The sequence below is a fragment of the Phascolarctos cinereus genome, unplaced genomic scaffold, assembly GCF_003287225.1.
Source record: "Phascolarctos cinereus isolate Bilbo 61053 unplaced genomic scaffold, phaCin_HiC Scaffold_1;HRSCAF=81, whole genome shotgun sequence".
In the NCBI taxonomy this organism is placed as follows: Eukaryota; Metazoa; Chordata; class Mammalia; order Diprotodontia; family Phascolarctidae; genus Phascolarctos; species Phascolarctos cinereus.
In genome coordinates this window covers 41662322-41686545 of record NW_027555514.1, presented here as the reverse complement: position 1 = coordinate 41686545, position 24224 = coordinate 41662322, and the positions used below count along the sequence as shown (strand labels likewise).

General features: G+C 41.9%; 1 protein-coding gene across 2 annotated transcripts in view; it reads left to right on the top strand.

Annotated features, from left to right (window-relative positions):
* The first annotated feature begins 18627 nt into the window (after window positions 1-18627).
* LOC110209091 (C-C chemokine receptor type 3-like) overlaps window positions 18628-24224 on the top strand; it is a 25672-nt gene continuing 20075 nt past the window's right edge. For both annotated transcript variants that reach the window (XM_020987302.2, XM_020987303.2), the window contains exon 1: window positions 18628-18718. The gene's annotated coding sequence lies outside the window, so the exon portion shown is untranslated. The remainder of the gene's footprint in view (window positions 18719-24224) is intronic.

Here is a 24224-nt window from a genome sequence, read left to right as displayed (position 1 = left end):
TCATCTATCAAATCAGCCGAAGAAGGAAATGGCAAACCACTCCAGTATCTTTGTCACGAAAACACCAAAAATAGGGTCACAAAGACTTGGACATGACTGAAAAAATGACTTAACAACAACAACAAATTAGGACTGGTTGTTACTATCTCTTTGGTTTCCTCCTTTTAAAGCAATTTTCTCTGTAATATTATGAACTTACTCATTTGCTAAAGGGGAACCAGTTTAAGTGGCGCACGTGCACGCGTGTGTGTGTGTGTGTGTGTGTGTGTGTGTGTGTGTGTTTATATAGGGAGGACATGTAGAGTGAGTAATTTTTCCAGTTATTTTGGGAAGAGAGGATACATACAGAACCTGTGATTTCAATGGCTTATGGAACTTCTGAATGATCTAGCAACACCGATGGGCATTTTCTTTGCTACTTATCATCTTAGAGAGTGGCCTAGGACACTAAGAGTTTCAGTGACTTTCCCAGGTTAACACAGCCAGTATGTGTCAGAGGTAGGATCTGATGTCAGGTCTTCCTGGCTTCAAGGATGGCTCCCTATTCACTACACCATGTGGCCAATAAGATAAGAGAAGTGAAAATAATCCCCCAAAGTGTACTTGGTCCTTTTGTGTCCTTTGGGATCTCTGGCCAAAAAGTTACATGTGTGATATTATGACTTGCTTTCCAAAATAGCTATATTCCCTCTCTCTTACTGAGGATCTAAGAGGATCTGAAACAAAGTTGTTACAAAGGGGCTTGACACTTCTTAATTCTGCTGTAGGGAGACTAGTACTCATTCATTCATTAGTTTATCCATTTAGCAAGTATTTGTTGAACAAGGTAAATATTTATCTGTGCAAAGTGCTATACTAGATGCTGCTAGGGGATAAAAAATGAATAAAGTTAAGTCTTTGCTCTTAAGGCTCTTACTATCTGTGATCATGAATAAGTGACTTAACCTTATTAAATCTTATTTTCCTCATCTGTGAAATGGGAATAATAATAATAATACCCATAGCACCTATCTCACTGAACAGTTGTAAAGCTCAAATGTGATGCTTTGTAAGTTTTTAGTACAATATAAATGTTGGTTATTATTGTAATGATTACTATTATGGTTGTCATTATTATTGTTATCTAGTAGTGGGGGGTATATAGGGTGTCCAGGGAGGACTAGTGCCTCTGGTAAGAGGGTTACTGAGCTGCTCTCCACCTTTAGGGTCTACCTGTCACCCAACTCTCACCTGTGGCTCCAAGAAGCTGTAGCATGTGCAGCAGCCACACTCCTATAAAACTGTCTCAGCAGATGGGCTAACCCAGGGTGAGGGTGACCAACAGACCTCCAACCCATTGGCGAGTTAGGGGGAGGTCTATCCCGATGGGCATGTGAAGACTTCCTCCAGTGGAATGAGCAGAAGACAGCAATTTGGTCCAATGGCCAGGAAGGCAGCTGAAGCAGGCACTGTGCAGCACTTAGAGCTTGGTCAGACATCAAAGACACCAAGGCCATCCACTGCATCCCTGTCCATCACCAGTCGTCGTGACTTTTGTTCTGCCACTGGACTCTGATGACTCTGGAAGAAAGAGTGAGGCTGATGACTTTGTGCAGCTATCTGCCTCACTTCCATCTACCATGGGATGACAGTGGTACTCTTTAAAAATGAAGGATGAATGGGGAATGAGGCAAGTCTGCCAATCAACAAAAAGAACATGGTAGATGACATTATAGAGGGCCAAAATGCTGATTTTTTTTCTCCTCCTAATGATAACTTACATTTGGATAACATGATGATTAACTGGTGGTTGTACCAACAAACATTTGCTAAGCACTTTCTAAGCTCCAAAAGTCATGTTAAGCACTCGGAATACAAAGAAAGGCAAAGCTGACATTCGAAAGGGGAGATGACAGGTGGAAGTGATGTGTGCAACATAAGATCCTAGTTTTAGAATTTGAAGGGGCCTTAGGAATTATGCACTCCACCCCTCTCATCTTACAAATGAGGAAACTGAGGCCCACAGAGGTGAAGGGATTTGCTCAATATCCTAGAAGTAGTAGTGACAGCCCCAGGATTCAAATCTAGGACTTTGACTTCCAATCCAATGCTCTTTCCATTGGACTACACTGCCACTTATTCATTATAATATTTTCATATCGATCACTTCATTTAATCAATCTGTTATTCAACAACTAAGAAATAGGTAGTTGATTCATAGAAAGTAAGTCTGAGAGAGAGAGAGAGAAAGAGAGAGACAGAGAGAGAGAGAGAGAGAGAGAGAGAGAGAGAGAGAGAGTGAGAAGCAGGGAAAGACATATACATACAGAAAGACAGAGAGAGAGAAAAGAAGGAAAGAGAGAGGGAGAGAGAAGGAGAAAGAAAGCAGAGAGAAAGGGAGAGAAAAGGAGGGAAGGGAGAGAGAAGAGAGAGAGAGAAAGGAAGAGAGAAAAAAGACAGAGAAAGGGATGAGAAGGAGAAAAGAAGGGAGGGAGGGGAAAAAGAAAAAGAGATGGAGAGAAACAGAGGGAGAAAAAGAGATGGGGTGGGGACATACATATATACACATATATGTGTATGTGTAAGAGTGTATGTATAATATACTTTACCATTTTTTACTTTACAATTTGTGTGAATACACATATATATGTATGTGCTGCCTGCCTCTCTCTATGAAGATAAACTGAGATCATACACATAAAGGGCCTACAAGTGCCAGAATTCTTCTGTGTGTTTGGGGTCCAAGCCCATGTTTTAATTGGAGTGGAAATTCCTCCAAGATCCATCTCAACAGTTCATCTTAGCCTAGAGTTTTAGAGGTTTGCCTGAAGTCCTGAGAAATTCAGTGATTTGCTCAGGGTTGTTCAGCCAATATGAATAAGAAGCAGGACCTGAATTCAGGTCTTTCTGACTTCCAAGCTTCCTCTCTATCCTCTACGCACCTTTGCTCTTGTTTTTGTTATTATTAGTAATAACATATCTGTAATTAGTAATTAGTTATTAGTAATAACATAACATATACAAATGTCTGTGGTCAGATTTAAAGGCTGTGTTTCTGTTACTCCACATCCTAAACTGGCCTGGCATGGAACCACTGACCTGATGACCTCTAGAGGCATCTATCAGTTTTAGGTCAAGGTCACACAGAGTTAGGGAGCAGAGTCTGAATTCGTGTTTCTTGGTTCTTAAGCTATTGTTCTTTCCGCTATACCACCATGTTGCCTCAGAGATCCCTGAAGTCTTTAGGCCACATTTATGGAGGATTTTTTAAAAATTTATTATTTTATCAATTTTATTTTGAGCATTTTTACTCACTCAAGTAGATTTTTTTGACTCACTAAGTCAATATGGTAATGGCAAGGAAGTATGGTCCTAAAGAATGTTGGTTTAGAAATGGTATGTGATATCTAAGTGCTTTGGTGTGGGATATAGGAAGCTCACCTCTTGCACCCTGAGAATGTAGACACATAGAGCTCATATCTCAGCATAAACAGAAACAGCCTTGCATAATGCTGTTACCAATGATCTCTGTGTGTATATCTTTTGAGTACTGTAAACAAAGTCTAACATGGCATCACCTCATAAAATAAAAAAGGCATTCTGGAAAACCAGCCAATGAAGTCACGGTATTCAACAACTGTGCTAGCTTCTGGGCTCCTGTCCTTAGAAAGGAAGGAGGAAGAAGGTGAAATGGATTTATGTAGCAGTTAAACCAGCACGCCAGGGAGATAGCTCCTCCTTCCCAAGTCACGATGCCTGGGGGCAGCTAGGTGGCGCAGCAGTGGATAAGTGCGCTGGCCCAGGAGTCAGGAGGGCCCGAGTTCAAATCTGACCTCAGACACTTAACATTTACTAGCTGTGTGACCTTGGGCAAGTCACTTAACCCCACTGCCTAGCCAAACAAACAAACAAACAAACCAAGTCACAATGCCTTGTCAGGATAGAGAGGGTGGATAAGAAAGAGCAATTAAAGAATTTACAAGCATAGACTCCAAGAAGAGTGACTCTACAGGAATGTCCTGCATGTGGTATAGAGTAAGAGCTAGAAAGGACCTTAGAAATCATTTTATTCAGCCTCAGCATCACAATGCAGATGAGGAAACTGAGGCCCTGAGGAACGAGGTGGCTTGCACAATGTTACGTGGGGAATAAGTCTCAGAATCAAGATTTGAATCCATAGCCTCTGGTGCACAAACCCTCTCCCCTCATATTGCTCTTCTCGCTGCACCACCCACTCAGGGTGATGGCCACTCCCACGCCCACTGCGTCACCTCAGAATCCAGTGATTTGATCCTTGAGCATTTTCTAGACCATGGAGTTCATAATCTTTGTTGCATCATGGAACCCATTTGGGTTGAATACCTAACCAGCTAGCACAGCTGGCATAATCCCAATCCAGACTATTCAATTGGACTTCACTACTGCTTCATGCCTTGTTTCCTATACCATTATAAACGTTGAGTACATGGATAATCCCAAGAAAAAAACAAATGCCTTTGAGTAGCGAACATATACCCCAAATTATGCCACAAGGAGAAAAGAAGACAATGCTATACTGGTGAAAATTCTGGATCTCTTCTCAGAATAATGTTTTTTTAATGTATAAAATAAAAGGCATAGGATTAAAAAGGAAATCGATTATATTATATAGGTCCAGAATCAGACATTTCCACAGCCACTCTGCCCTGGGCACAGGCCTGATTACCTGTCACCAACACCCCTTGAGGTGATGTTCACTACAGATCCTCCCAATTCAGACCAAACATTTAAGATCCATCTGCTATCAGAGCTGATGGCTTCATTTGCTAAATGACTTCCCCATCTCCTGCTGATGCTCTTTGTGAAAAGGGTGCAGTGAGGGAGTGTTGTGCATCTGTCCTTGATTCTAATAAGCATTTCCTTCCCCATAGTCATGTTCTCTGTCTGATCTGTTCTTTCTTTTTCTGAGAAATTGGTAGTTCCACCCATAAATTTTCTGAATTCTTAGTTTTCTCCCCAGAGATCTTCTCCCTCACATGCTGCCTTGAGAGTCCATCACCTTTCTTGTTCAGAGGTTTCTCTGATTTGTTTTAAGGTGAAAGCAGGATGTTGGACTCCTTAAAGAGGCACCACTGGGCTTTTCCAATGCTTTCCTTGACCCAAAGCTTGAAGCTAGAGGCATGAGGCAAAGCAGCAAAGGGGCCCTGCCTGCCCAGCTCACACCCCAAAGCTGGTGTGGCAAAGCAGAGAAGCTGTGGAGCCAGAGAACCTGGGTTCTAGTCTTGGGTCTGCTACCAGTGTGACTTTAGGCAAGTCACTGAACCTTTCAGGGCCTCAGTTTCCATAGCTGTAAAATGAGGAGGTTGAACTTAAATGATATCCAAGGTTCCCTCCTGCTCTAGCCCAATGATCACTGGATGAGGAAGCAAAGACCTGGGTATGAGTCCTGGCTTTCCCTGTAATTACTTGTGTGAGCTGGGGGCAAGCCAGAAGGGACCCCAGAAACCATTTATTCCAAACCTCTTCTGAACAAAATCTCTTTTACAGCCTGACTGCCAAGTGGTCATCCCCCCCTCTGCTTGAAGGCCTCCAGGGATGGGGAACACGCAGCCTCCTGATGCGCAGCTCACTCTATCCTAACTGTTCGGTTTTTGAAGGCTTCTTCTCCTCATTGGCTTTTTGGGCCTCTTTTGCCATTTGGGTTAGGCTATTTTTTAAGGTGTTATTTTCTCCAGTATCTTTTTGGGTCTCCTTTAGCAAGCTGTTGACTTGTTTTTCATGATTTTCTTGTGTCACTCTCAGTTTTTCCTCTACATCTCTTACTTGTTTCTCAAAATTCTTTTTGAGCTCTTCCATGGCCTGGGACTGATGCATATTTTTCTTGGAGGCTTTGGATGTAGGAGCTTTGACTTCATTGTCTTCTTCTGGTTGTATGCTTTGATTTTCTTTGTCACCAAAGTAAGATAATATAGTCTGACTCTTTCTGCCAGGTTTGCTCATGATCCCAGCCAACTACTTGAGTTTTAAACTCTTTGTTAGGGTAGAAGTCTGCTTCCAATGTGGAGAATGTACTGTCCCAAGCTTCAGGGGGTTTTCAGAGATACTTGTAGGGACCTGTAAATTTTCAGTTCTTCCAAGGTGTTATGATAAGGGGCAAGGTGTTTACTCCTTTCCTGGCCTGTGCTCTGGTCTATTAGTGCCCACAAGAACTCCTTTCTGTCCTGGAACTGTAAGGAGGGTTTTCTCTCTACAGCCACTACAAGCTCCACCATGCCAGCGCTCCTCCTCGCCCCATGACCACTGCCCAGAACTGTGACCCAGATCCAAGCACAGGCAGTGCAAAAGATTCCTGCTTCAGCACTGGCAAAGAGATCCCTGCAATCCCCCTCTGATCAGCCACTTGATTCCCCCTCATTCTGTGGGCTGGAGCTCTGGGGACAGCTGCCGCTCTGGGGGCCGAGCTCAGCAGCTGGGGGTAGGACGAAGCTTCTCTCTCTCACGGAAGTCACAGACCTTTCCCACTGATTTTCTGAGTTGTCTTTAGTGCTTGTAAGTTGAGAAGTCTGGAATCTTCTACAGCTGCCCACGATTCAGTCCTCTGAGGCCGGCTCCAGGTTCACTGAGTCCTGTTTTGTCAGAGCACCCACGCCAAACTGCGCTCCTCTCCCTGCCTGGCTGATACTTTCCAATCAACCATCCAGGCTGTTTTGGGCTGGAAATTTGTTTCACTCTGTCTTTTCGTAGGTTCTGCTGCTTTAGAACTTGTTTAGAGCCATTTTTTACAGGTATTTGGAGGAGTTTGGGGGAGAGCTCAAGCAAGTCACTGCTTTTACTCTGCCATCTTGACTCCGCCCCTTCCCCTAATTGTTTGGAAGTTCTCCCTTGTATCAAGCCTGAGTCAGCCTCTCTGCAACTACCACCCAGCATGCCTAGTTCATGTTCTGTGGTCAAGCAGAGTGCGTCAAAGCCTCCCGCTTCCTTCCCACATCTCTGACCCTCCATTTTTTCATTTGTAGAATGAGAGGATTACAATTGACTTCTAAGGTCCTTCTGGCTCTGATGTTCTGGGCCTCAAGGACAGGGCAACAGAGAAGCTTTGGGGGCTACTTTTTTTACCATTCAGTCCTGACTGGCATCAGATCCATCCATCCATCCACCTCCTCTTCTTCTTCCTCCTCATCATTATTACCAAATGGTCGTCTATTAACATCCTATTTTATGTAATTGTTCTTGCTGGCTAAATGTGATCATGCTCAGTTATTCCTAAGCTCTAGAAACCAGCATTCTCTGCACTCCAGTGCACTCCTAGTCACCTTCCCCCTAGTTATGCCTCTTGTTTGAAGGGTTTGGGAAGAGAGGACACATACATAAACAGATTGGGTGATACAGACTGTCAAGTGGGAGGGAGGATGGTGTGAAGGGCTGTGCTGAACTTTGAATTCACAGGACACAAATTCAAGTTCAGGTTCGATATTTGCCACCTGCTATCTTTGTGACCCTAGGCAAGTCACTTAGTTTGCCTCAGCTTCCTCATCTGTGAAATGAACTGGAGAAGGAACTGGCAAACCACTCCAGTATTTCTGCCAAGAAAACCTCAAATGGGGTCCCTAAGGGTCAGACATGACTGAAAAACAACCGAACAACAACAACTCTCTGTGTGACTGTAGGCAAGTAAGTTAGCCCATGCAGACCTCAGTTTCCTCATCTGTAAAGTGGAGGATTGGATTAGGTGACCTCTAAGATCCCTTCAAGCCCTAAATCTGTGATTCTATGATTCTAAGTAAATGATACCAATGATTAACTCCCTAGAAGCTAAGAGGAAAGTTTGATTAAGAAACAGGGCAACCTGGAAAGATTTCATAATGGGAATATGTTTCATTCCCATTAAGAAATCTTCCCAGTTGTACCTTGGAGGAAAGGATGCAAGGGTATGCCAAAGAGAGGTCATATGATAAGCAAGAATGTATTGGTGGGAGAATATAGTGCTTTAAGAAATAATATACAGCCTACCTAGTCCAACTCAAGTGGGGAATTTATATGAAGAAACAAAGATGAGGTAGGAGACCTAGATCAGAGAATTGGAGCATCTGAAGTGACTTTAGAGGTTCCCAGCCCAACCTTCCCCAAGAGGTCTCTTCTGCAGCATCCCTGATTGGTGGCCATCCCACTGAGGCTTCAGAAGCTCTTTCATAAGTCCATTAGGAGTTTCCCCAAACAGCCATATTTTGGTTGGTTATCATTCCCTGATGTTTCAGCTTTTGCTTGCTTGTGGTCATTAGAAAACAACGTGCTTGGACCTGTGGTGAGAAGAAATTGAACTGCAGAGTACAGCTTCAAACTTCAGGTTTAAGTGGATGGTATAGAGTGCCTTCTTAATGGCAATTATTTTATCTATGTGAATTTCATGATACTTCACTGCTGCTCATTCTCGTGCTCAGAAACCTTCCATGGATCCCTGGTGCCTACTGAATTTACACTCCCTGACCTGGAATCTAAGGCTCTTTATATGAGGGTAGCGGGCTATATTTTCACCCTATCTCCTATCATGCACTCACTCAATCAATCCACAAGTATTTATTAAACACTTGCTATGTTCTCCTTCGGAGAAGGACCACTACACTTTGCATATGGCATCCCTCAGTATTTTAATGAATCTGTGACATCTCATCAGGTCTTATTCTTGTCAAAGTCCTCCCATGAAATCTATAGGAAGGATCTAACTAAGGTAGGTGATGGAGGCCTTTCTCTGAGTCTTTCAATAATCTGTGGGTGATGCTTGGGGCTATTTTTACATAACTTTCCGACCTCCCTTTCCAATCTCACATTTCCTGGATGGCATCTTTTCTACTGCCACTTAGTCAAATGCTACAAATTACTTATACCCACCATGTATCTCTCCATTACTACTTGGGTCAACCACAACTTTGATTCTTCAGAGATTGTGGTGTACTATGATTCACAGGCATCACCAGAGAAATCACTGGAAGAATTTCAGTTAAAAAAACAAAACAAAATACTCCTTTGGGTTTTTGTGTTGGGAAGCATTTGAGGACCACTAGAAGTGCTGAACAATTTCCCAAATGCAATTCAACCTGCTTTCTACCTCTCATTGATTTTAGGGCTTATCTCATAGTCCACCTCATGTCCCTTATGAGATAGATGGACTCACTGAAGGTGCAGCCTATTCAGCTGCATGTTACAGCCTGGAAAATAGGCATTCTCCAATTTGGAACTATGCCCAAAGGGCTATAAAAACATGCATACCCTTTGACCCAGCAATAGCACTTCTAGGGCTATATCCCAGAGAGATCAAACAAATGGGAAAAGGTCCCACATGTACAAAAATATTCATAGCAGCTCTTTCTGTGGTGGCAAAGAATTGGAAACTGAGATGATGTCCATCAATCGGGGAATGGCTGAGCAAGTTGTGGTATATGAATGTAATGGAATACTATTATGCTATAAGAAATGATGAACAGAAAAACCTGGAAAGACCTATATGGTCTGATGCTGAGTGAAGTGAGCAGAAACAAGAGGACTTAGTACACAATAACAGCCACATTATGCAATGACTAATATTGTTAAACTGAACCCTTCTCAGCATTACAAGGATCTAAGACATCTCCAGAGGCCTCGGGATGGAAAACGCTGTCCACATCCAAAGAAAGGACTATGGAAGTTGAATCGCTATCATTTATTTTTACCTTCTGTTGAGTTTTGTTTCATCTTTCTGATGGTTCCTCCTATTGGTTTTAATTTTTACTTACAACTTCACTAATGTGAAAATATGTTTAATAGGAATGTAAATGTAAAGCCTATATCAGATTGTGTGCTGTCTTGGGGAGGGTGGGGGGGAGGAAGGGGGAAAAAATTTTCAACTCAAAAGCATATGGAAGTGATTGTTGATAAATCAATAAATTAATAAAATTTAAAAAAAAGAAAAAAGAAAGAAAAGGCATTCTCCATCACGTTCGTTTTCCCTATATTTGTTGTCAGGATTATTTCTTTGGAGTGGTCAGGAATCTTGTGGAGAAGACCTTGTCATATTTTCTGAGGCTTGAGATAATCAATACCGTATTCCCTGCAAGTAGAAACACTTGGATCCTTCACCATATGGGAATTCCCTTTCAATTAGGGCTGTGCACAGGATATATTTGTTCTGCTTGGTCCCAGAGGGCAAAACCAGGAACAACAGATAAAAGTTGCAAGGAGACAAATTTATGTTTCATATCAGAAAAAAACATTTCTTACCAGTAAGATCTACCCAAAAGCGGGGGGCAGCTACACGGCACAGAGGATAGAGCACCAAGACTGGCGTTCAAGTCTGGCCTCAGAAACTTACTAGCTGTGTGACCTGGGGCGAGTCACTTAACCCTTTTTGCCTCAGTTTCCTCACCTGTAAAATGAGCTGGAGAAGAAAATGGCAAACCACTCCAGTATCTTTGCCAAGAAAACCCTGCATGGTGTCACAAAGAGTCAGGCACAACTGAAATGACTCAAAAACAAAAGTGAAATGGGGCACCTTGAGAAGTGGTGGGTTTCTCCTTCCCCTCCAGAAAGGTCTTCAAGCATTGACTAGATGACCACATGCTAGGTAGGTTAGAGCAGGGGTGCCTTCTAAGTGTGATTGGACTGGGTGGATACTGAAGTCTCTTTTAACTTTCATCTACTGTGACTGTGAGTCTGTGATCTTTTACCGAGCCATGTGTAAGTAACACCCCCCAACCTGAGAGAGAAGGAATGTATGGTCATCAATACTTTCTGACAGAAGCAAAGACAAAGCAAAGAAATTTGTCCATAGGGATAGGAATTGGATCTGTAATTTCATTAGCACAGGGAACTCCCAGATAAGGAAATTTCCTCTACCAATGTAGGTCAGCATCTTCTCTGCCATTTATAGTCTTAAAGATTTTTCTAGGTTGTTGACTTGCCCCAGGTCGCACAGTTATACACTCAGTGCTCAATAGATTTTTATTGGATTGAACACTCCTCGAGGTTGTCTATCACTTCACTAGACCACTAATTGCTAGAACATTCTTGTTTATGTCAAATGGAAATTTCCCTCTCAGTAACTTCCCAACAATAAAAACATAATTCAGGTAATACAAATCTAAATGACTCTGGTGGGGAAGAAAAAGGACAGGTGCCTAAAGAGACCACAGCACATAACTGAGGATAAATACAGAAGATTAAAGGGAGGACAAACCCAAAAGACACAGCTGTAGAGTCCCATGGAAATTAGGCTAAGAAGGCAAAACTCCAGATAAACCAAGCTTACGGGTGAATGCTAAGGACAACAAAGGCACTTTTTAGCTAATGTGGGGACAAGAGGAAGATTAGGATGGATGAGATGATGGCAGCAGATGAGAAAGTGGAGGCTGCCCTAGGTTTCTTCAAGTCCCAACTAAAATACTGCCTTCTACAGGAAGTTCTGACCAATCCCTCTTAATTCTAGTGCCTTCCCTCTATTGATTATCTGATATTTATCCTGTATACATTTTTGGGGTGGGTGGTTTCTCCATCATTAGAATATGAGCTTCTTGTGAGAAGGGACTGTCTTTCACCTTTCTTTCTACCCTCGACACTTAGCACAGTGCCTGGCATTTGTCAGGCACTTAATAAATGTTTATTGATTGATATGTATACTTTCTCTGATTTCTGTTTAACTATCAATTTACATAATCAGCTTATTTGCTATTTGCTACATGTGTTCATTATATAGCATCTGGTAGGAAGGGAGTTAAGCTTTGGATATTTAATTTGGTGGATTCTTTCCACATTAAGGGATAATAATCAGGATTCCAGCTTGAACCTAAAAATTATTTCCCTTAGTTTAACAACATTTATGTTTAGTGACTGACTGAAAAAAATATCACTGAATTGTTTTGCTCCTGTTTTCCCTACTATAGATAATGATCTTTAGGCTGAGACAAGAACAGAAGTTAAGGGTCAGAAGAGATTTCAGTCCAACATTTAGTCCAGCCCATGCTTCCAGAAGAATCCGCTCTACAACATAATTGAACATAATTGAAAAATGGTCAGTATTTGCTGGAAAAAAGAACTGATTAACAGATAATTAAAAGCAGGTAGTCGGTGCAGTGGATAGAGTATTGGGCCTGGATTCAGGAAGACTTGTGTTTAATTCCATTAGATTGTAAATTCCCTGAGGGCAGAGACCATCTGTTGCCTTCTTTTGTATCCTTAATGCTTAGCACAGTGCCTGGCACAGAGCAGGCACTACATACATACTTATTCCTTTCCCTTCCTAAAACCCGAGATAGATGAGGAGAGAGTAAAAAAAGTTCAAACTACCAGATCCAAATAAGCCAAATCCCAGGTTACTGAAGGAACTGGCGGTTGTGATTACTTAACCATTGTAAAACAAAACAAAACAAAACAACAAAAAGTAAAAAGCAAGTGAGACACGACAAGAGGAGAGATGAGCAAATGTCCAACTGTTCAAAAAAGTGGGTTCTGTTTCTTACTAAAGGCCAATAAGCTTAACTTTGTGGGGAAAAATCTAGAAAACATAAAAGGGATGGTTTGCAAGCATTTGGTAACAGAAGCAACGATCACTCTGAGCAGCATGGCTTCAGTAAGAATAAGTCCCAATGAATATGAGGGATTCAGAGAATCGTGGGAAGACTTTTATGAACTGAATTAGAGCATATTGAACAGAACCAGGAAAACAATATATATTGTGCCTACAATAACGTTAGAAAAAAGAACACTACACTATGTCATTAAAATGGCCAATTTTTGGCCACTTTGGAGAAGTTATGAAGATCTATGCCTACCTTCTCTCATTGGAGAGGTGGTGGAATATGAAAGTGAACCCTGTCACATAGGGTTGCTATGCTGGGTTTTTTGTTTGCTACAAGGGAAAGCTTATGGGCTGTGAGGGTAGGGAGTATGTATATATATATATATAAATGACTGTAATATAACAATGAGCCTTTTCTTAAAAAAAAAAGACTAAGTCATAGCACATTAAGCTCATCTCCTTTTTTGGCAGGGTTATTAGACTACTAAGTAGGTGAGGTGTCATCAATTTAACTTACTCAGATTTCATCCAGGAATTTGACAAAGTTCTTGTGATGACCTTCTGGAGGCAGGGATGGTGAGTCTGCAACTTGGGGGCCACATGTGGCCTTCTAGGTCCTTGGCTGCAGTCTTTGGACTGAGTCCAAGTTTTACAGAATAAGTCCTTTTATTAAGGGGATTTGTTCGTGAAGTTTGGATTCAGCCAAAGGGCTGCACTTGAGGACTTAGAGGGCCACATGTGGCCTCGAGGCTATAGGTTTCCCACCCCTATATCTAGACAACGTCATGGCCCAGCTGGCCTGAAGCCACGCTGACACGCCATTTCAGAACAAGAGCAGGAAAAGTCTGGGGAGATCAGTGGAGTCAGAGTCAAGCCCTCCCCCAGACCCTCCTGTTTCAGTACTGGTGTCTCTAGGACTGCTATCACCTCCAGACCCAGAGGTCCTGCCTCTTGGTTCTCATCTGAAGTGTTGGCCCCACTCCCCTCAGTCCCTTGGATTATGGCACTGCCAGGAGACCCTCCTATTAATCTAGCCTCCTTCTGGCTTACATTGGCACACATGCCCTGAGGCCCCTTCCACCTCTAGATTTAAAGAATCCTATGTCTTAAAACAGATCCTCTCTCCCCAGGGGGAGGTAGCACTCCTCCCCTACCCCAATTTTCTTTCTTAACACCAGCACTTAAGGACCCTTCCATGAGCAGATTATTACTGATTCGATTCATTGATCCTGGTTTTACTTAAGGGGGCAGCTAGGTTGCTCCACAGATAAGCTCTGGCCTTCAGAGTCAGAAAGAGCTGAATTCAAATCCAGCCTCAGGCACTTACTAGCTGTGTGACCCTGGGTAAGTCACTTCACTTCTTCCTGCCTCAGTTTCCTCATCTGTAAGATGGGTAAAAACCTACCTCCCAGGGTTGTTGTGAAGACAAAACAAGATAAAGTTTATAAAGCACTCTGCAAACCTTAAAGTGTTATATATAAATACTAGTTATTATTACTATTGTTGTTATTATTGTTGTTACATTTTGGAAAAACATAAAGCAAATTCATGCATTTTAAAAATGCTTGTTGACTGACTCCAGTTCCTTTGACTTCTTATATGACACAATTTGGTGTCCTCATTCCTTCTAGATGAACTCAAGTTTGTCAACGGTCCTATTTTTCAATGTGTCAGCCAGGATTGTCCTTAAGACTCCAAATAGGCGCCAGCCAGTGCAGAAAACTCAGAGCACAGTAGAATCTTGGTAGGTAGGTGGGATCAGATTGTGGAAAACCTTGAATGCCAGACTAAAGTAGATTGGCTTTATATCATAGAGAACAGGAAACCCTTAAAGACTTAACAAGATGAAGGTGATAGGAATGACATGTATGAGGCAATATTTTAGGAAGATAAATCTAGTCTTTGACCAAAGGATGGATCAGAGAAGAGAAATGGAAGAAAAGGAGAAGCACCAGCAAACTATTGTTCTAGTTCAAACAAAAGGTGTGACCTAAAAGGTGATAGTGAGTCAAAATTTCCTGCCCTTATTAATCTATGCTGTTTTTAGTGAGTTGGAAGTCAGAGGAAGGGCTGTGGAATTATTACTGCTGCTGCTCAGGGAAAAGGAGAGAGGTAATCAATCAGTAAGGCTTCATTAAGCACCTGCTATGTTCCTGGCACTGTGCTAGGCACTAGAGACACAAAGAGAAAATTAAAATAATCCCTGCCCTCCAGAAGTTTGCATTCTATGAAGGAAGGCAACACATACATAGCAAAGTATATGTAAGATATATAAAAATGTATGTGTGTGTGTGTGTGTGTGTGTGTGTGTGTGTGTGTGTGTGTAAATTTGAGAAGGGTGGATCAGGACAGGTCTTATGCAGAAGGTGTAACTTGGGTTAAAAGCCAAAGGAAACAAGGGATGGTTATTTGCCAATGAGATCCAAAAATCTACCAGACTGATATTAATGTACTGATGGTGGAAATGTGAATTGGTCTGGCCATTTTGGAAAGCAGTTTGGAACTATGTCCCCCCTCCCAAAAATATTTCTAAACTGTGCAAACCCTTTGACTCAGCAGTACTATTACTATACCTATACACCAAAGAGGAAAGAGGGAAAGAACCTATATGTACAAAAACATTTATAGCAGTGTTTTTCTTGTAGCCAAAAATGGGAAACTGGGGTGGGGGGACTATAAGTTGGGAAATGGCTGAATAAAATATGGTCTGCGAATCTAATGGAATACTACCGTGTTATAAGAAATGATGGGCAGAACTGGGAAAACAATTTATACATAAAGGAATATGTCATAGTACATAGCACATTATGCAAAAGAAACCAATCCTATACACATAAAGGAAAAAGAAAACTTTGAAAGACTGACCAATTCAGTGACTAATGGCCATGATTCAGGATGGAAAAGAGACGTGCATTTTTGGATATGGTCAATGGGAGATTTGCTTTGCTTGAGTAGCCTCCTCCCACCACATCCCCCGGAGGAAGATGAGCAGAAAAGAAAATAAAAGCCTTTTAATTGATTTTTTTCTTAAAAATCTACCAGACTGGGAGAAAATACTTCACTAGCACATTGATACTTTTTAATGTGGTTCTCAGTGAAGTTTCCAATGTGAGTGCACGATGTCCTGAAGAAGCATAGTTACTAATTAAACAATGGGTTCTAGTTTTTATTTCAGTTCAATTGTATTTGCTCTCTAATTTCTTACTGGCCCATGTTCATTTCTTTTGACTCACTGACTTGGTTCTACAAAGACCATAGCTCAAGTGACTCTGATGAATAAGGAGAAGGGTACCTACCCGAAGAGACTTGCATGTCTGCGTAGGATGAAGGTGTCTTCATAAAGAAAGTCAAGTTTCCATTCTTAATACAAAGGGGAAATTTTAAGCAACTTTCATAATCACCTCACCATACCCAATAAAGTTCAAAAAAGTGCAGAAATGCACTTTTTGACTTGAAAAACTGTTAGCCCCCTTGTTAACATCTCCTGATGACTTTCTAGATGCACAGCACTTACAACTCTGAAACTACGACCTTTATGATCTCCTGGGAGGGAAACGCTGCCCAGTAGGAAGATGGAGCAATGATGCCAAACTGGGCATAGCAATGGTAGGAAGACGGACTGCAATGTTGAACCTAAAGCATGGCCACATGGATCCTTGATGCCTTCTAAATAGAAAGAACATCAATGAAAGTCAGAACGAGAGGCAAGCAGCCCAAAGAAAGGCTAATAAAACCCACCAGGGATGGGTGAGAACGGCAGAGGTGTGTATGTGGGGGAATCACCAATGAAGAAGAGGCAGAAAGGGAAAGAGCTGGCGTGGGAAAGAAATCAGAAAAGATGCAAATCCCAGGGAGCAGCAAACAAATGAGAAGTCTTCAGAAGAGCCACAAAGACCTGCCAGGAAGAGAATGCCTCCTCCTTCCCCTTTACTAGGGCCCAAACCAGACCAGTACTTACCATATACAAGAAGGCTGGTGAAGGTTCCTAGGAGGACGTTAACTGGAAGGCCACTGTCTCTTCTGCTTTTGCCCCTCTAAAGGCTCACTAACCGACTTTTTGGTACTGTAAGTCAGGAGGATTTAACAAGTCCCTGGGGAGAAGCAATAAACTACTGGAAAGGGACTAGGATTTATGGACTTGCTCTGGATTCCTTTCTGAGAACTTTCTGGTCTCACATTGTGTGAATATACCTGTCACATGCCTTGTGACCCTGGGTGTTTATAAGGGGAAGTGATGGCCATCTCTGGGAGAGTGTAATACAACGAAGTTCCTGGCTTCCACATAGACGAGGCCAAAGGTAACACAGAGGAGTGTGGACTACTAACTATCCTTGGGAAAAGTGCCAGATAAGGATATTTCCAGATTCTACCTGGATGGGGCAAATGAGCCACATAAATACAGCCTAGATTCCCAAAGAGTACTTGGGCTTTTCATGGCAGTTAAGGGTTATATAGTTACATATAGACAATTATAAGTCACAGCCAGCTTCCTGCTCTCTGAGATGAGGTGTGAGCTACACTGATGTCACATGAGTGTAAGTAGGAGCCCTGTACACACTCTTTCCTTTCATCACTCACCCTCTAATTGTATAACTGGAGTAAGAAGCATTCACAAATGTAGCATCAGCTAGTCCTGACCAGTCGTCACAGTGGTCATTGATAGGTCATTCTCCAAGAAGCCCCTAACCTAGTCTTAAGGGACCCATACTGACTCCATGTTAGGGCTGTATTCAGCACATGCAATGTGCTGGACCAATGAAGAGAAGCATGCTTCTATTTCTTTGTCTTTAGCAGCCCAAAGTGGCAACAAGTATTGCTATTACTAATTAACAGAATATGAGGTAAGAAGGAGGAACAACGTCTATGACCTAAAGAAGGGCCCACTGGCCACTCCAACACCAGACATGGAAGCCAATAACTCTGCCCCTAACCCACGTTAAGTGATTTCTTTCTAAGAGGGTTTTTTAGAGTATTTCTAAGGAGGAGTGACAAACAGGGTGTCAGGGAAGTGGTATGTACCTGCCTTATCCCAGAACATAACAGAAGACAGCCTTTCCTACAAATGGACGTATACAATCAGGGCTCAATAGCTGAAGCAGCCTTAAACCCAAATCACTCTGGCTGTCATTGATTGGCTAACAATAGGTCCCAGGCCAAGCCCCACTTGGTCATTGTTTGGGCACTGATTGGCTCAGAATGAATTAAATAGCAATTGTTTCTGTTTTGGCCAGAAACCCTGAGGGTCTTCTCCCAGAATGATTTTATTTTATTTTTCACTAGGTAAAAGAGGCCCTTCTTTGCCTCCTTTCTTACCTAGCCTTAATCACTGAATGGGCATTGCCTCAGTCAAACTGAGACCTGGGAAAGACCTCAGCTTAAAAAGGCCAACGTCTCCCACTACATGCAGGGCCATTGCCAGTAGTCTGATCCATATCTGGTCACTGGATCCAGATGGTGGAGAAAGTGAGGCTGGTGACCTTGCATGACCTCTCTCACTTAAATCCAATTCATTTGCATGACATGGCATCACCTCCCTGATCTCAAGATCCTGGAAGGACAAAAAACAAACACAACCTGAAGCATGTGCTTATTAGCACCTGGAAAGTAAACAGCAGCCCAGGATTTGGGCCTTGGAGCTGATTCATAGGCTGATTAATAAAGCTTCCTCCTCTACCGTTGACTAGGCTTTGGTGGTTCTAAACCTGTTTCCTGCATTGCGGTCCTTTTTGAGGCAATTTGGTAAAGCCTGTGGCTCCTTTCTCAGAATCATGCTTTTAAATGCATTTAAAAAAATACATAGGATTACAAAGGAAATCAATTCTATTGAAGTACAGTTAGCAAAAAAAAAAAAAAATTAAGTTCCCAGACTCCAGGTTAAGAATTCTTGGCAAGGTATCCTTAGTCCCTCTCTTCTAGATCTCTTCCATACTCTAAGAGCTGGCACGCAAAGCCTGCAAGGGTGGGGAGAAGAGGTGCTGAGTTCTTATCTACATTATCTGGTAGGTTGTCCCACTAAGAGAATGGTGTTCTCAAATATCAGAAAAGAAGAACTGCACCATGCCTCATGTTTTTCTAAAAGTTTGCAAAACCTTCTTAAAATAACACTTCTAAAACAGGAAGCTAAGTGTCCTAGAATCAAAAGCAGTCTTCTCTTCACCGGTGACCAGGTCCAAAAGATATCACTGGGACGCATAAAGGACTTTCCCACAGTATCAGGTATTTGCTCTTCTTGTTCTTTTCATCTTATTATGGGCCAGGACAGTGTCAACGTCAACAGAGCCCATTGATGTGGGAGGGGCTATCTAGATCCAATGTTCTTTCCGGGTCACTGTACGTTCTTAGTGTAGGGAATGGGAAGGGAGCGGCAGAGACAGTGTTCTGGTGGGAGGGGAGTAGGAAGATATGTAGGGATTCTGAAGAAGAAAGGTTGGTGCCTAGGAATCTCTGGGTGGGGGAATATGTAGTTGGAAGCATCCTTCCTTCTATGTCTGACTTCTTTTGCCTTTGATTTTGCTCATTCCTCCAATCCCACCCATCAAATTATCAAATAAGTTAATATTTGTAAAGCACTTAACACAGTGCCTGGAATACAGTAGGCATTTAATAAATGGTTGTTCCCTTCCCTTGTTCCCTTCTCTTGCCTGTTCTGTATGTCTTCGGTTCTTAGAAGTTGTTTTTGTTCAGTTGTTTTTCAATTGTGTTTGACTCTTTGTGACCCCATTTGAGGGTTTTTCTGGCAAAGATATCAAAGTGGTTCGTCATTTCCCCGGTTCATTTTATAGATGATGAACTGAGGCAAACAGGGTTAAAAGACTTGCCCAGGGTCACACTGCTAGTAAATGTCTGAAGCCTGATTTGAACTCATGAGGATGAGTCTTCCTGATTTCAAGCCCATTGCTCTATCCACTGTGCCATCTAGCTGCCTCTTAGAATTAGAAGAGCCTTTTTTTCCCCCTTTCCTGATGCTTTCATTAGGGGGGAAAGGGGCAGATGTCAAAGAGAGTACAATTTTTAGTAAGCGAAAGATTTTTTAAAATTATTTTTATGTAGAAGCAATGGCTACAGGGCTAAAAACAACCTTATTCACCCTATCTTTCCTAAGCACACCCTCGGGAAATTGCTTATGATTCAAATTCACCAGTGAGCAAGGTAGCAGCAATAATAAAAGCTAGCACCAATATAATACGTAAAGTTGTCTCATGTTATCCTCACAATAACCCTAGGAGATCGGTACTATCTTCATCCCCATTTTACAGATAAGAAAACTGAGGCTGAAAAAGGGTAAATTATTTGCCAAGGGACACAGCTAGTAAGTATTAGAAGCAGGGTTGGAACTCGGATCTTCCTCACTCTGACTCTAACAGATTATCCACTGAGTCACTTTGGCTGCCTATCCCTGTAACGTTCTAAAGATATCCGCATGTATTCCTTAGATGAAGAAGAGTCTTTAATCAATTCCTTCACGACCAATTTAATTATTTTTCTCTTTTCCCCCTGAAGAATTATCTGAAATAACTGGTTGTTTTGGCTGTAACTGAGGCAACTAGAAATGTGTTGGGGAGTTCTTTGAAATAAGCTTCAGGTGAAGATGGTGAGAATAGACAGTTGTTTTGGTAGCTTCCAAGGTCTAAAGCATTCTACAGCTCAATCTTGACCATGAAGTTATCCCTAGGGTCTAGTGCCTAGACTGTCTTTATACATCTACCAGAGACTGAGTGCTTTTTATAAGAGCCAGAAAAATGAGCTCTTAGAGATCTCACTCAGAATTCACTATTCAACATTCCCCACCGAGGAAAGCTCAGCCCAGACACAGCACAGTATGCACAACGGCCAGACACTTGGCAATTCCACTGATTTAAAAATCCAGGATCATCACCTCACTCAATAGGGAAAGAGCTAGGATTACAGGACCTAGTTTGGATCCTGACTCCTGAGATTTGCGGGACTTTTATGGGTAGAGTCACGTCATCTGTAAAATGAGGGGCCAGTGCAGATGACCGCTAGTGCCCCATTCTAGAAATCTATGACCTCTTGGCCCAGATAGAATGAATGGGATTCCACAGATGCCCCTCCTGGGTTGTACTGTGCCACAACGGATTTGTTTCAGCCCGGAAGTCATTGCTACTATAACATCATTAATTACTTCTTTCTTGCTAAAAAAATTGTACTCCCTTTAACATCTGCCATTGAAGAACTGAAAATCCATTTCATTGGCAACACCTGCAGTTAGATCCACATCCAATCTTTGAATTTCCTGTCATAAATGTTAAAAATATCAACAACTTTTTAACAGGTGGATGAAACTGGCTAAGTCAAAGTGGATCATGCACTAAGCTATTGCTTAAGGTAGCATGAAATATACAAAAACCGGATAAAATCCCTTATTTCAGTACTTAGTATTTAATGTTTGAGAACAGTGGAAACCCAATAAAGACTACCCAAAGTCACCCTAAAGATCAAATGCTGGCTGATGTTGGCAATTAGCAACAAACAAGTTAAGCAGTCATCAAAAGAATCACAGAGATATAAGGGACCTTCAAGGTCATCCATTCTAACCTTCCATCCCATGCAGGAATCCCCTCTGAAGGCACCTATTCATTGAGCCTCTGCTCCAAAGCTTTCAGAGACAGAGATTTTATTTTTTATTTTATTTATTACTTATTTATCTATTTATCTATTTATATCGTTATTTTACAGAGCAGTCCCTTCTATCACTGGTCAGCTCTGAATGTTAGAAAATTCTTCCTTACATTAAGCCCAAATTTCCCTTCCAATGACATATTTCTTGGTAATACTTGTAGCCTCTGGAATAGGCATTCTTTTCTTTTCTTTTTTCTTTTTGGCTAGGCAATAGGGTTAAGGAACTTGCCCAGGGTCATACAGCTAGTAAGTTGGATTCTTAACCTGAGTTCCATGAACATTTAAAAAAATATTTTAATAACTATATTTCAATATAATTTGTTTCCTTTCTAATTCTATGTATTTTATATACATTTAAGATATTATTCTGAGAAGGGGTCACTGGGCTTCACTAGATTGCCAAAGGAATCCATGACACCAAAAAAAGGTTAATAAATCCCTGCTCTAGAGATATTTATAAGTCTATTTTCTCTACTGCATAGCCCTTGGAACTTTAAAGACAGGCATTTTGGCCCCAGCCCCCAGGCACATCTTTACCTTTCCAGGCTGAACATCTCTAGTGCAGAACATTCATCATTCTTTTCTGAACATGATCCAGTTTGTCCGTGTCTCTCTTAGAATGTGGCAATCAACCAATTATCAATCAATAAGCCCTTATCAATCACCTACCATATGCCAGGCACTGTGCTAAATGCTGGGGATACAAAAAGATGCAAAAGATTGTCCCTGCCCTCATGGAATTTATGGTCTAATAGGGGTACCCTCGAGCAAACTCAATAAGTCAGCTGTGTTAAACCCAGTATGAGGATAGTGTGTGTGAGGTGAGGGTGGGGGGAGTAAGCACCACCTCACTGTTCTGTACATTTCGCTGTCCAGTTCTGCCACAAGCGAGTCTTGAGATCTTAAGCAAGAAATCACCTACCCTCTCTAAACCTCAGGTATCCAACCTATAAAATGAAGATGACAAAAACACTTGCCTTACTTAACTCATTGGGTTACTGTGAGGTCAAACAAGATCACGGGTAGAGCTCTGCAAACTATAAAGTCTTTTACCATACAATAAACATTTATTAAGCACATACTATGTGCCAGGCACTGTGCTAAAAGCTAAGGATACAAAAAGAGGCAAAAGACAGTCCCTGCCCTCAAGGAGCTTACAATCTAATGGGAAAGACAACATGCAAAGGAATATATACAAAGCAAGCTACACACGGGATAAACAGGAAATAATTAACAGAGGGAAAGCACTGGAATTAAGAGGAGCTAGGAAAGGCTTCCTATAGAAGGTGGGATTTTAGTTGGGACTTAAAGGAAGGTCTGTAGTTGGGGTGGAGAAGGGAGAGTATTCCAGGCAGAGCCAAGAGTTGAAGGATTTTGTTTGGGGAACAGCCAGGAAGCTAGTATCACTGCATTGAAGAGGACGTATCAGGGAGTAAGGTTTAGGAAGACTGGAAATATAGGAGTAGGCTGGGTTATGAAGCAGAATATTTTGTATTTGATCCTGGAGGTAAAAGGAACCACTGGAGTTCACTGAGTAAAGGGGTGACATGATCAGATTTGGGATGTGTCATATGTACACATTAATTAGTAGTAGCATTTACATAGCATTTTTTACATAGCCTCATACGACATTAGCTTATTTAGCAACCAAGTCACATGACTGATTCGTCTACAGCCTGTGTTCCTCCAAAAACTCCAGATCTTTTTTTTTTTTTGCAATTGGGGTAAAGTGACTTGCCCAGGATCACACAGCTAGTGTCAAGTGTTTGGTATGAGGTCAGATTTGAACTCAGGTCCTCCTGACTTCAGGGCCGGTACTCTATCCACTGCACCACCGAGCTAACCCTAAGCCCCAGATCTTTTTCAGATGAATTGTCGTTAAGGGGGAAATCTCCCTCATCTTTTGTTTGTGCACTCGATTTTTAGAATTTCATTGCACTATTTTATTATTAATTCTCATTAAATTTCATCTTGTTGGCTTCAGCTCATTGTTGCCGCTCATCAAAAATAGCTTTGAATCTGGATTCTGTCATCTAGTATAGGAGCTGTCCCTCTGAATTCTTCCTTCAGTCATCTGGAAGGCTTGATAAGGATGCCTCCTTAGGTGCTTGAAAAGCACATCTTCATGAGAAGCTGACTTTGTTTTGTTGAGTCATTTCAGTTGTGCCCAAGTCTTTGTGACCCCATTGGGGTTTTCTTGGCAAACATACTGGAGTGGTTTCCCATCTCCTTCTCCAGCTCATTTTACAGATGAGAAAACTGAGGCAAACAGGATTAAGTGACACAGTTATGTGTCTGAGGCCAGATCTGAACTCAGGTCCTCCTGACTCCACTCTCGGCTCCCTATCCTAGCTGCCACACATACCTAAAACAGGAGTGTGCTGGAAGCAGCTCATGCTGCTTTCCAGAGCTGATTGTTAAATTTTTAGTGTGAGCATTTATGCTTCAGAAAATACTGCACATCAGAACTTGAGTTATTGTTTTATTAATTGTCTAGACTTAAGTGATGCAGAAAATGTTAATAATGCAGATTAAACTTAGAAGTGTGTCATGTATGCTTTTTTTTTCAGACAGCTGGTTGTTAAATATTTACCAGCAGACCCCTATATCTATCTACTAATAAAAGGACTAGTGCTGGGAACACTGACAAACCACTAGAGATCTCCCTATCCAGTTGATACTGTTCGAAAGCAGAGTAACTATGGCAGCAGTACATGAGGGCACTGGCATTTCCTGCTGTTTCCAATTATTCCCCAAATCTACTTGAGAGCATCCTGACGCTCAGAATCCATTGTGACTTTTCCAAGGTCACACAGGTAGTAGGCAGAAAAACTGTGCTTTCAACCCAGGTCCTCTACCCTAAATCTTGTTCTCTTTACCAGACGATACCAGTAGTTTCTTCATGGAAAAATGGGAATACAGAGAGAGGAACAAGGGAGCCCAGAGCTTGGGAGGCAACAGCCGTCTGACATGGATCCAGGAATCAATAACACTCAGCCCTCCCCTTTTCTCCTGGAATAGGATCACCCATCGTTGTGGCTTTAAAAAAAACATTTTTGGAACCTTACTCTCTTAAGCAGGT